The following is a 13,063-nucleotide window of genomic DNA, read 5'->3' on the forward strand; positions in this document are numbered from 1 at the left end:
CTTGGATGAAAGTCACCCAAACACTAATTCAATTGTTTATATTAATTTTTTCAAAAGTCTTCCTTGTCCCATATTCATAATGATACTTGTATTAAAACTGTAATGTATATCTTCTTGCCCTGGTGGTTCCTTTTAGCATTTATTTAATGCCTATTCTGTATACATCATTATTCATGGTGCTGTATCATCCACCATGAGTAATGGTTCCCAACGACTCTCCCAAAAGTTGTTACTGTGCTTTTTTAATGATCATTGAATATACATGGTTTATCTTTCCAGGTAACCAAAGATTGACAGATATTACATTGAATACACAATATTATATGTATTTTTAAAGGTTTTATTTATCTATTTGACAGAGATCACAAGTAGGCAGAGAGGCAGGCAGAGAGAGAGGGGAGGGAAGCAGGCTCCCTGCTGAGTGAGAGCCCGATGTGGGACTTGATCCCAGGACCCTGAGATCATGACCTGAGCCAAAGGCAGTGGCTTAACCCACTGAGCCACCCAGGCGCCCCACAATATTATATTTTAAGGTAAATATAATAGATACTGGTATCCTATCTATATCTCCTAGTTACTTACAGCATTTATATTATCTTGAATGTTGTGGGCCTGCTTGTCTATCAATTGTCAGCACCTGTGCATCTTTGCATTCAGGCTTTCTCTTGTCAAAGGAGAATGTGCTCTCTGTGTAAATTATAAGCCAGAAATCAGGGAAATAGAGATACTTCCCCATCAGCCCGACCAGTGAGTGATAGAAGCAGGTACATAATCTGGCAGCTCCATTATTCATTTGGTAGAATGTTGAGATGTGTTTTTCATACTACTTCCTAAATACTATAACTTGACTGGTAATGTACTCTTTGCTGGATTTTTTGCCTTTATATATCAATTCTAATGATTGAAATCTATATATTATTCCCTATCAATATGTCTATGGTATATTATTGTATAACTACCAACATTTACCTTTTTGTCTCAGGCTCAATTTCTAGGGAAATCATATGTAAGACAGTTGATACTGTTTGTGACCCTAGGAAGCAAAGCCTCAAGACTGAGTTTTAGAAGTTGCTCACTTTTAAGGTAGATTAAAACCAAAGACACTATTATCAGTAGTAAGGAGATAATAATGTTCTCTGGCATGGTGATTTGAAACAGGATGGGAAAAAGAGGATGCATGGTCTTATTTAGAATCTCCAACATTTGAAAGTTACAAGAGGAGATTAAGTTATAAGAAAGATAGAAGTTTTTTTTTTTACTAACTGCTATTGCATCCCTGAAAGAAACCACAAGCAAACGAACAAGCAAACAGGATTTGGCCAGCCATCTATGAATTCAGAGCACAATGTGAAAGTCACAAGGCTTCTCTGTAGCTGTGAGATCTTTACCTCCTTCAGCCACAAGGCAGACTGTGCAGAAAACCTACCTATAATTTGATTGTGAGAATATGTTGGGTTGCACACTAGGAAATTTCCTGAGAGAAGTCTGAAACTACACCTCACCCACCCTGCCATGCCCTGACCACCACCACTCTGACTCTTCCCCTCATGCAGAGAGCAGGGAGATCTAGGTTGGTTAGAGGCAGGTTTCATAAGCAAGGGAACTTACACATGAGGCTTGCCTTGGGTGGCCACAAGACCAATAGAGCTCTTCCCTTACCTGCCACATTCTTGAAAATTTATGTAGAAGCTTTGACTGAGTTAAGTCTTGTATTCAGTCCAGATGGTTTCAACAACACATTGCTCTTTCAAGACCGTGTCCTTTAAAACATCTCCCACTGTGAGAATGGTGAGAAGAATGTGTAATTCAAGGATAGCAGAGGGTGTGAGAAACCTCCTCTTACCCAGGCCTAGTTTGCAAATCAACCACCAGTCACATTTTCTTGATGACCTCTTCCAACAAAATTAACAGAAAACTGCATTTGTATACCCAATATATTTTTTATCCAAAAGTAATGACACAGATAAGGAAGGAGTGATCCCTGAAATAGGGACATCTCAGGGGATGCACTTGAGAATCTTGAACCCCAAAGTTTCCATGAACCCTTTGGGCTGGCGTTAAGTAGCTTTCTTGTTCTTTTTGTTGTTGTTGTTGTTAAGATTTTATTTATTTATTTGACACACAGAGAGAGATCACAAGTAGGCAGAGAGGCAGGCAGAGAGAGAGAGGGGGATGCAGGCTCCCTGCCAAGCAGAGAGCCCGATGCGGGGCTCGATCCCAGGACCCTGGGATCATGACCTGAGCCAAACGCAGAAGCTTCACCCACTGAGCCACCCAGGTGCCCCACTTTCTTGTTCTTGCTAGATGATATCAAAATACCTTTGATTGGAGACCATGGAAAAGTACCATCTGAGGCATATGACTTGTCCTCCTCGATTTCTGACTTGAACTTCCATTGTATTACTTCTAGAGAAGTCATTAGGGACAAGTCAACTACAGCACGACAATGGTGCCACAACCAGGTCTCACACCCCTCAGGGATAGAGGATCTGGGATACCCTATAAGGCAAGTAACTGAAGTTAGCAACTAACTGAAAGATGAGGGATATGCAAAGTAGATGGTGGAGGGAAGATTATAAATGCCAGTTGCATCTTCGGGACCAAAACAGCGCAGTTACTATAGCATGTATGACTAAAGCTTTTAGTGTAGATCTGTCTTTTGGAGAATGTCATTAGCAGTCACCTTGGGAAATCAGTGAAAAGATGGAATGAATTTAACATGGGCTATGAATGTATCAGTGCCCTGCCTGCATCAACTTGACACATCATTTCCATGCACATCAGCTTAATTTTCAATAGCTAGCAACTGTGTTTTTGCATCTTTGGCAGAGAACGTATCAGTCAAGTTTGAACCAGAGAAGCAGAAGCAGAATCAGTATCTCTCTCTCGCCAAGCACTGGGGTGGCTTACACAATTGCAAGCGTGGGTGAAGGAAGTCTGAAATCCATAGGGCAGGCAGAGTCAGGGAAAGCAGCACATGGAAGGTTGGAACACATGAACAAGGGTCAAAGCCCTTGTGTACCAGAAGAATTTCTTCTCTCTCAAGGAAGCCTCAGGCCCACATGTGAAGTCAGGACCAGACAGATCATCCAGGATAATCTTTATTTAAAGTCAATGAAGAGGCACTTTAATTCCATCTGCAAAAATCCCTTAACAGCAATACTTAGATTAATGTTTGACGGAGTAGGTAGGGACTAGAGTCTAGTCAAGATGACATATTAAAAAAGTCCTAACAGGGCTTTCTCTACTTTCCCCACTTGAGGCCAGGCTGGCAGAGCCAGGGAATTAACTGGCCCCTGCCAAAGAGCCTTCAGCCAATGATGAATGAATGTTGGCAGGAAGTAGCCCAGCTCTTTAACCCTTTAAGCAGATTTTCTCTAGGGTCTGTATCCTACATTGGCTCTCCTGGTTTCTGAGTGGGATTTAGTTCCTGTTGCCTACAGATACAGTAGTTTGATAATCTACTCTTTAGTGACAATTCCTAGTCCTCTACTGGTTCTCCTATGATCGTCTTCCAAATAAACTAATTTCTCTGGAAACCTTGCTTCCAGGTTTACTTTGAGGGAAGGCAAAGAAAGACAGTAAGTGATATATTACATTACTGTTTAAGCCATTGAGAAAATATTATGCTTATTTTAAATTTTCTTACATTATATTTAATCATTGCTGCCTTTCCTTATGAAAAAAAAAAAGATAGTTCATAGATTCAGAGTATCAGATGGAAATTCTTTAAAGTATCTTTAATCAGAACAATATACATTTTAATGCAAAATTATTATGCTTCTTTGCCCTTCCATGACTAGATTAATGATGTGACTGTACATATACTGAATACCATTGATTTTCTGAGCTGCTATGCTCTGAGTTTGAGAAGAATATTTATCAGGGAAAGAGAGACTTTGATGACTAAGCAGGACCTTCTACTGTAAATGCTGTGTTTACATATTTACATGGCCAATCCAACTTAAAAGATTCTGTCATAACTATTTACATGTGTTTGCTATCTGAAATATTGAATTGGCCATGAGAGTAGCATGAGAAGTGCATAAGAATAGGTGCTTTGATATGGCTGACTAGTAAAAACTCGTTAATTTTCTGTTAACAAGTAAGATATTTCTCCAAAAACTTACAAATAACTGATAATATTCTTGATCTTCCAGTATGTAATTTTAATCAGTAATGTGGATTTAAGGTCAAGTGTACCTTTACTACAACATTTTTAAATCGCTGAAGATTTCATTGCATTATAAAAACATTTTTATTTCTTTAAACCTGAAATCCTGTCTACTTTCTCTGAAAATTATTCTACCCCCCCAATCTATTGCCCGTGGTAAAAATGTAAGTTATTGCTATGTATTAAATGAGGATTAAGAAAAATTCAAGACATCTTTTTAGTTTTTTTTCATTATTGGCCTGCTAAAGTAAAACTAAACCAGTATGACTATAGGTTAGATTATTAAAAAGTGCATGTTCGAGATTATTAAAGTATTTCCAGCAAAATGGAGCAATTTCCCTGCATTTGCCTTAGTAAATTATGGGTTGTTTAATGAATTGTTTCAGAGTTAGAAATGAAACTTATTTCTTGGAGCAATTTAATTTGTTTAATCGATTAGTATTTTTCTTGATATTATACTTAGAAAAAACTATCTATTAAACTTAGAGAAAAGATACCAAAAACCAGTATTACAGATTTTTTTTTTTAAGATTTTATTTATTTATCAGAAAGAGAGAGTACACACAAGCAGGTAGAGAGAGGGGAGGAAGCAGGCTCCCTGCCGAGCAAGGAGCCCGATGCAGGACTCGATCCCAGGACCCCAGGATCATGACCTGAGCCAAAGGCAGTGGCTTAACCCACTGAGCCACCCAGGCGTCCCAGTATTACAGATATTTTAAGACTTTTTAAAAACAGCTATATTAACTTTGGAACCCACGCCATTATTCATATGTTTATGTATTTGTCTTTTCATTAGAACAACATCTGCTTTGTGAAAATAATACTTACATTTGAAAATAATTCAGTAGACGCTGTGTGTGAGACTCTTAAGGACAAGTGTGAAATTGTTTTATCTTCATTTTCTGGAGCTCTGGACAGCTGACTGAGACAGTACAGAGAGCATCTGCTGGAAAGTAACTCCTGGGATACTTGTCAACTTGATTGTGTTCAGAAACAACTGAGACACAAAAGAAAGAGAGCTTCTAATCACATTGCATTTAGAATGTTGTTCAAATCAGGAAACTATGTAATTTAGAACTAAATAGCTTTACTTGACTTTAGAATTTTTAATTAACAGATTATTCTATTAGCTTATATATTTCTCTCCAGGTGACTGAAATGGATTTCCACCCGGGCTTTGCTTCCATATGTCAAGATTTTTCAAATAAGTAAGTAACACATTGATGTATTAATTCTGATTCCATAGACAGACCAAGGGCAGAAGACTAAAAGTCATTCCACTATGCTATTTTTTTTAAGTACCTTGCCAGTGATTTTCTTGTGTCTGCATGATTACAGTAATTTTCAGTGACTAAAAATCATGCATACCTTATAAGGTAATTGATTTTTTAAAGAAAAATATGAATGATTTAGGCAGTATAAAACTCTTTGAAAAATTAAAACATCATCAATTTTTTCAAGTATATGCATATTTTGTCATCTTCTGTCATTACCATTGTCATTACTTCCATCCATTGACAGAACTCTTCTCATAAATGTTTGGAAATAGAGGTTCATACACTATCAGAAGAAACCTGAAGAGTGCTAAATTGAAACAGTTTCTTGTTTTTGCTATTATGAGATTTGTTTCTGACTAAATGCCTGGAAAGAAAAAGAATACAATGTAATAAGATTGTAATAAATTAAAGATTATTAATTAACAGGTATGATAGAAATCCCCTCAAGAATACAATAAATGTGAATGCTAAGTATCCCAGATTGATGACAACAAGATGTACAATTAGCACTTTTTTCCCCTCTATTCTTTCTTCACCCTGAGCTTGTTGGGACTATTAATGAGAAGATAAAATGATGAAGGGATGCAGAATATGCCACTCTAGCATAAGAATTATTTTGAGCAAAGACACTTGAGAATCAACAGATTCTCAGCAGAAAAGTTTTGTCTGAAGACTACCCCCTTTACCTGCCTAAAAGTAGAGCATTCCAAAAATAAAATTCAACTGCCATAAATCTCCCTGCAAAGGAAAATTGACTCCTCTAACTGGAAAAGAGAAGTCACCACCTGGATGAGAAATTGCATAATTAAACATGGTCACACCACTATCACACTTCCCCTAAAAACTCCTAAAGCTCCATTTGTCTTTCCTAAAATTCATGTTTTTTTCTTTAGGTGACTTTTCTTCCCCTGTCCCTTTCCTATTAAGAGGGTATATAAACTCTAAATTCTAGCCACTTTTATGATCCACTTCCCTTGTGGGCTTCCACAAACCTATGTGGATAAACTTTGTCCTTTCTCCCATTAATCTGTATTTTAGCAGTTTAATTTATGGGCCACAATTACTAATCCTAAAGTTTTTCCTCCCTGACAAATGACTATGACAATAAAATAATTAATACTATACTAAACTCCAGCTTCTGTTTCTTTATTTTTCTCTTTACTTTGTGGTCTTTCTATTCCTTAATTCAATATGCTTGAAAACTGATCTTTTTTCTTTAAGATTTATTTATATATTTGAAAGAGCACTCAGGAGGGAGGGGTGGGCAGAGGGAGAGGGAGAGAATCCTCAAGCAGACTCCCCGCAGGACTCTAAAGTTATGACCCTCCGACATCAAGAGTTGGATCCTTAACTAACTGAGCCACCCAGGTGCCCCAAACTGAGGCTTTTTTTTTTTTTTAATTTCTTTCTTTCTTACACTTTGTTTGCCTCCTCATCATCCTAAAATCATTTTGTGACTTCTGCTAAGAGCTTGCTTTTCATTCATGTTGCCTGCCATGGAATGAAGTGCTTTGTCAGAGTGTGTTCCCATGGATTTCTGTGGCAGCAACATTCAGGGGCTGAGCGCTCCAGGGATGAGAATGGAAGACATAGGCAATGCAATTCACTCCTTGAGGGTACATTCTCATCTTGACACAGATGTGAATGACTTGCAAGTGCTTTATGGCCACTTGAATTTGCATTCTTATTTCTCATGCGTATACCCAGAGTGATATAATCACTCTAGGGACCAGAGCTGAAACAAATGATTTCTAAAACATTATTAGATGTTTCTGAATAGACTCAATATTTAAAATATTATTCTCCATTACTTTAATAATGAACATACATTTTCAATTAACATACTTAAAGCATTAACACAAGTGACATAAGAAATAGACTACATTTGATTTAATCACTCAGATTTATTGTAAAAATAATGTTTTTACCTTTGGCTAGGTAATAGATATTTGCAATTCATTTGCAGTGATCATTACCTTATCATTGGTGCTATAGCCCAGGACATGGTAGCATATTGGATAAATGACAATTAACTCAAATTTCCCTTGCAAATTCATGCTTCATTTCTCTGGCTAAAGAAAATATGACACCAGTTGCCAGTACGGTTATATTTTTGTACTTATTGCTTAAAGAGATTCTCTATACTTAGCATTTTGTGTGCAGCCAGGTATGAAATTAACCCGTGAGGCTACTTTGGGAATTTTTTCTTTTCTAGTTGATGTAACGTGAGTGAAGGGAAAGAGCACCGAGTAATGATCTTTATGTTCCATTTGCAGCATGATTCTACAAAACATTTCCTTAGACAAATCTGTTCAAACTCCTAATTAAAATTGCCTTGGACTGGCAGCTTTCAGAAGTCACCTAAATGACCATAAATTGCTGTATTTCACTTAAGTGCTAGTATTCATTGGGATAGTTTCATCTAACAGGACTTCTATGGAGAAAGAACTCTGATTTAAAAGTGAGCAGACACAAAGTTCAAATTTTTAATGCATATATCCTTAAGCTTTTTAATAAATATAAAACAAGGAAAATTATTCTCTTTTTATAAAAATGAGTAGATCAATAAAGATATTTGAGTAACATTTCATTTCATAGAACAGCGCATCAAAATCACTTGGGAGGTCCTCTTTTGAAATGTTGCTACCTCTGGGTTTGGGAATAACATAGGTCAGTGGTGCTCAAGTTTCAAACAAGCATAAGAGAAAAAATAGTGCTTATTAAAATATAGATTGCTGAATCCACTCCTAGACATTCTTATTCAGCAGGACTACGGTGAAGGCCTAAGAATTTGCATTTCTGACCAGTTCCCAGGTGATGCCAAAATAACTAGTGTAACTAGTATATTTCTAGTATAACAACAACAATTTGAGAACTACTGGCATAGACTGGAAAACATTTTACAGATAATTCATTTCCTATCAGCACTCCTGCCGATTAAGTTAATTTAGATTTATAAAACGCAATAAGAAATGAGGCAAAGTTACATGTATCTATGTCTATATATACTTTCTAAATCCAATTTAAAATAATGTATCCCAGAAACTTGTGGCCATTCTTAATATGTCCTGAAACATTTGGAGAAACATAAGTAAAATTAGCTTTTTGATGTAATTTCTCTCTCACACACACACATATACTAAAGGTTTCACACTGGCTATACAATTTTACTGAATGGCTTCATACTGGTCAGGCTGACATCAAAATTAAATTTGTGAGGTGATGCTATTTGAGGAGATTGTAAAACAAAGGCCATCTGCAAAGGAAAGATGGTGGTGTCTATGTAATGATGGCTTTATCATAACAAAGATTATGCAGCTATCTCTTTAGTAAAAAAAAGTAGCCAATTATATATTCCAAAATGATTACCTAAGAAGAAAAGATATTAGTGCGCTTTATTAATATTGACTATATACAACAAAAAGAAAAATCATTTATATCTCTTAAAATTTCCAAACATTTGAATCACAAGAAACACTGAATTTTCTAATTACTAATAATTACTAATAACTAATTACTGCTAGTAATTAGTTAACCACACTTACTGTGCCTTTACTTAGCTGAATATTTGCAAATAAAACTAAAAACCAATATATAATACTTATGGTATCATAAGCATATGGTAATAAGTGGATTGTCATAGTTTTCTGTTGTAATTCTGGAATCATTAAATGTGAATTCTGACTAATCACCAAATATCACTAAAAATAAGTTCTTAACATGCTGATGGATATACTGGATAGTTTTTTTTCCTACAGCAATAGGACATCCTACTTACTTCAAAAAATAACAATTCAGTGTAGCCTAATATAGTGGTGATTTACCCATTGATAACTAGACTAATCAGAATAAAATAAACCAGAAGTAAATAAATTTAAATACATAATCAAAGTGACAATATTTTTACACTTTTCCCAGTTTTTTTGAGGTAAAATTGACAAAATTATAATATATTTAAAGTGTAGAATGTGATGATTTCATATATGCATACATTGTAAAAGGATTTCCCCAATCAAGTTAATACACTCATCACCTCACATAGTTAACATTTTTGTGTGTGAGAACACTCAATATAAACTCTGAGCAAATTTCAATTATACAATACAGTATTATCAATTATAGTCACCACATTATACATTACATCTTCAGATGATTCATTTTTTTTTTTAAAGATTTTATTTATTTATTTGACAGAGAGAAATCACAAGTAGGCAGAGAGGCAGGCAGAGAGAGAGGAGGAAGCAAGCAGGCTCCCTGCTGAGCAGAAAGCCCGATGTGGGGCTCGAACCCAGGACCTGGGATCACGACCTGAGCTGAAGGCAGCGGCTTAACCCACTGAGCCACCCAGGCGCCCCAAGATGATTCATTTTATAACTGAATTATAAGATTATTCATTTATAACTGAAACTTTGTATCTTTTTTATACTATCTCCTTTTCTCCCTCACTGCCTCTGGCAACCATGATTTTATTCTCTGTTTCTATGAGTTTGTCCAGTATTCCTGGATGATATGACTCTGACATCAGCCAGATTTTAATGGTAATCATGACACGAGCTGCCAGGAGAGGTTTCTCATAGATTCTCTTCAGATTTAGGATATAGATACTATCACTCTGTGGATGTATTGCTCCATTTGAAGTCAAGGTTGATGCCAGCCAAGCGGGTTCCTGCAACAAGGAATTTGAGGCCATCCTCTTCCTTCATTTGCAAGACATCAAGGGTTCCAGACATTGTGAAATTTCCCTTTAAGTTATGACAGGAATGCAGAATAACACTGTATGGACCCTCCTGGGGTAGTGGAGAAAGACTCATGTTTTTCTTAATAACATTTTTCCTGCTCTGGCTTACTTTATGAAGAATACAGTATATAATACATGCAATATACAGAATATGTGTTAATCAACTACGTTATCAGTAAGACTTCTGATCAATAGTACACTATGAGTAGTCAAATTTGGGGGAAGTCCAAAGTTATATGCAGATTTTCAACTACGTGGTGGGGAGTTAGCATCCTTAATTCTCATGTTGTTCAAGTGTCAACTCTATAGATCTTTTATCTCCATGGTTAAATTTATTTTTATTTATACTTATTATAAGCATATTTTTCTTTCTTATGCTACTGTAAGTGGTATTGTTTTCTTAATTTTTCTTTTTACTATATAGAAAAACAACTAATTTTTATGTGTTGATTTTTATCATAAAAATTTATTGAATTCACTTATTATTTCTAATAGTTTTTTGGTGGAGTCTTTAGGGTTTTCTATGTATAAGATCATGCCATCTGCTAACAGAGACATATTACTTTTTCCTTTGTGATTTGGATGCCTTTTTGTTCATTTGTTTGTTTGTTTGTTTGTTTTTGTCCTAGACTAATTTTTCTGGCTAAACCTTCCAGACTCATAAAATTGAGTTTTAATCATAAAAAGATGTTGAATTTTTTCAAATGCTTTTTCTCTATTGAAATGATCATATGATTTTTATCATTCATTCTGTTAATGTGATACCAAATTTATAGATTTGTAGGTTGAACTATCCTTGCATCCCAGATTAAGTCCCACTTGATTATGGTGTATAATTTTTATTATTATTATTATTTTTTTAAGATTTAAACTCATGACCCTGAGATCAAGACCTGAGCTGAGATCAAGAGTTGGATGCTTAAGCAATTGAACCACCCAGGTGCCCCTATAGTGTATGACCTTTTTAGTGTTGTTGATTTTTTGTTGTGGATATTTTGTTGAGGATTTTTGCATCATTGTTAGTCAAGCATCTTGCCCTGTAGTTCTCTTTTCTATAGTGTCCTTGTCTGGTTTTGGTATCAGGGTGATGCTGGCTTTGTAAAATGAGCTTGGAAGTGTGCCTCCTTTCTTGAGTTATGTAGAAGAATTTGAGAATTATTGTTATTAATTTTTTAAATGTTTGGAATTTAAATGTTAGAATTCACCGGTACAGTCATCTCTTTGTGGGATTTTATTTTCTGACAAGATTTGATTTCTGCTTCAAACTCCTTACTGTTTTTAGTCTGTTTTCTACTTGGAAATCATGAAGCATCTTGTATGACCCTTCACATTCAGGCTATACGTCTTCTTAGAGTTAGCTGGTATGAGTCTCTTGTAAGCAGCATAGAATTGGGTCTTCTTTCCTTTTTGAAAAATTTTAGTTTGTGCAGCCACTTGATGTCTTTTGATTAGAAAATTTAGTCCATTTATTTAAAAAGTGATTATTGGTAAGTATGAACCTGGAGGGGAGAGCTATGAGAAATGCTCACACATCTGCTTAGAAAATGCTTCTTTGTTTACTGTGGTCCTGTGGCTGAGCCCTGATGACTTTCAAAGCTAGATGATTTGGGGAACTGCCTCTTCATGCGGTAGCCTTAAATTTAGGGTGCTAGATGTGTGATATAGCCCTTGCCTTCAGGGTTCTCTGCTTCCCCACTCCCAATTTTAAGACACTGTGCTGGAGGGTGTGGTTTATGGCAATAGTGTATCTGTCTTTCTTACCTGTTTGATATATTACTCAAAGTGTAGGAGTAAGTCTATTAGTTTCTTGATTACTCTCAGGATTGATTCATGTGTAGCTATACCTGTAGTTATACAGGACTGAGCCCCACATGGGGCTCCCTGCTCAGCAGGAAGCCTGGTTCCTCCTTTCCCACTGCCCCTGCTTGTGTTCTCTCTCTCACTGTGTTTCTCCTTGTCAAATAAATAAATGAAATCTTAAAAAAAAATCATTATTTTACTTTATTTTATTTTGCATTTATATATATTTTGTTTTTTTATTATTTAGTTAGGACTTCTAATTTTTGGGACCCACACAGGTCTAGTTTTTTTTAAAAATTCGAATTATCATGCTCTTGTTCATTTGACATTCTATGCAACTTTAATAATTCTATACATATGCATAATCTGTTTTCTGGCAACTGAGTCATCTCTGAAATTATGTCTTCCTTTTTCCTCAACTGTAAGGCATCATTTTCTTTAGAATCTGCAGATATCATAGAATTGAAGAAAATATGGCTTTGGTACCACAGAACACTTAAAGCCGGTTTCAAAATGTTACTCCTGGTGCTGTGCAAATTGCCAAAATATAAATTCATTTTGTTTAATATGTTATCAACTTAACAGATGGTATTCATGTGTGGGCATCCAAAAGACCATAGATGAACATCAAGTATGTATGTCTCAGAGTAGAACTTCAGGCCAAGAATGCTGAGGTTGTTATCCTTTTTGAATATCTGTAGCTCAGTGTCAATGACTTTGTGAAATTAGGAGCAGTAAAGAGGTGAATGAAATCCTTCGTAATAAGCAGCATAATATGGAAAATCTGCAACTGATCTCACATTCTTCACCTACATACTTTTTAAAAAAGCATTTTTAAAAACCATCTTAGTATAAGCGGAACTTGTCCATATAAGACAAATGATTGTATTGAGAAAGGAATTGAGTAACATTTCATATGTGCCATATAAGTCTTGTAAGACAATTTTCAAAAAATATATAAAAATGTTGGATTGTGCTGCCTGTATATTTGTAAATTAGGGATTTTTAGAAAGCAAAGCAGAGAGGTTCTTGGGTGGCTCAGTTGGCTGAACTTCTGACTCATAATTTCAGCTC

This window comes from Lutra lutra, chromosome 3, assembly GCF_902655055.1.
Source record: "Lutra lutra chromosome 3, mLutLut1.2, whole genome shotgun sequence".
Taxonomy (NCBI): domain Eukaryota; kingdom Metazoa; phylum Chordata; class Mammalia; order Carnivora; family Mustelidae; genus Lutra; species Lutra lutra.